Raw genomic sequence first — 1,276 nt, 5'->3', positions numbered from 1 at the left:
GCCATAACTTTTGCTCCAGTTATCAGAATCGCAATTATTATATATGCATTTGGGGTAGAAAAAAATTTCCTACGCCGTAGGCTGGCTGAGGTCTCCATTGTCCAAAAAAAGCGATTCTGTCAAAAGTTTTTTATTTTTCAAGTTTTATTCACTTATTTTTCTTAACCTACCATTTTTAGCTTTCATAGTTAGACTTTGAATTTTTGTCTGGAATTTTTTGTGCTATCTTCTCATCATTTTATAGGGTTGCTCACAAAATTTCCAGTCATTTGGATATCATTTGAGGGTAGCTGTAGTTCAAACCTACACCTTCATTTACATGACAAGGCAACTAGTTGTGTGCATGCTGAATGTAGTGTATGACTAGAGGCAATCCATCTGACTTACAACCCTTTGATCCTGAGATAGATCGGACATTTCATAGATTAGTTAGGCATCATTTTATACCTTTTGATCATTCTGAGCATTCCATAACTGGTGAATCTGTGCATTCTGTTATTGGTGATTTTGAACATCCTGATCTTGAGCATTATAATTTTGAGCATTCTGATTTTGCACATTCTGAGAACATGGCACAACCTCCACCTCGTGAGAGGACTCTAAGGGAAATGGCTGCACCTGATTTCACCTACGAAAGCTTGTGCATCCAATACCCTGATGAGGATGTCCCATATGTTCTTAAAACTGGACTGATTCATTTGCTTCCAAAGTTTCATGGCCTTGCAGGTGAAGACCCGCACAAACATTTGAAAGAATTTCACATTGTCTGCTCCACCATGAAACCCCCAGATGTCCAAGAGGATCACATATTTCTGAAGGCTTTTCCTCATTCATTAGAGGGAGTGGCAAAGGACTGGTTGTATTACCTTGCTCCAAGGTCCATCACGAGCTGGGATGACCTTAAGAGAGTATTCTTAGAAAAAATTTTCCCTGCTTCCAGGACCACAGCCATCAGGAAGGATATCTCAGGTATTAGACAACTTAGTGGAGAGAGCCTGTATGAGTACTGGGAGAGATTTAAGAAACTCTGTGCCAGTTGCCCCCACCATCAGATTTCAGAACAACTTCTTCTCCAATATTTTTATGAAGGACTCAGTAATATGGAGAGAAGTATGATAGATGCTGCCAGTGGTGGAGCCCTTGGAGACATGACTCCTGCTGAAGCCAGAAATTTAATTGAAAAGATGGCCTCCAACTCCCAGCAGTTTAGCGCCAGAAATGATGCCATAGTCATTAGAGGAGTGCATGAGGTAGCTACAAACCCATCTGCATCATC

At 40.6% G+C, this 1,276-nt stretch overlaps 1 non-coding gene across 1 annotated transcript; it reads right to left on the bottom strand.

Annotated features, from left to right (window-relative positions):
• Positions 1–947: 947 nt before the first annotated feature.
• LOC114388835 lies at positions 948–1,054 on the bottom strand. Its single transcript, XR_003661625.1, has one exon. It is a non-coding gene; the product is annotated as a small nucleolar RNA R71 (small nucleolar RNA).
• Positions 1,055–1,276: the final 222 nt, after the last annotated feature.

This window comes from Glycine soja, chromosome 15 (genome assembly GCF_004193775.1).
Source record: "Glycine soja cultivar W05 chromosome 15, ASM419377v2, whole genome shotgun sequence".
NCBI lineage: Eukaryota > Viridiplantae > Streptophyta > Magnoliopsida > Fabales > Fabaceae > Glycine > Glycine soja.
The sequence above is the reverse complement of the archived record's forward strand: the minus strand, read 5'-3'. Positions and strand labels throughout refer to the sequence as shown.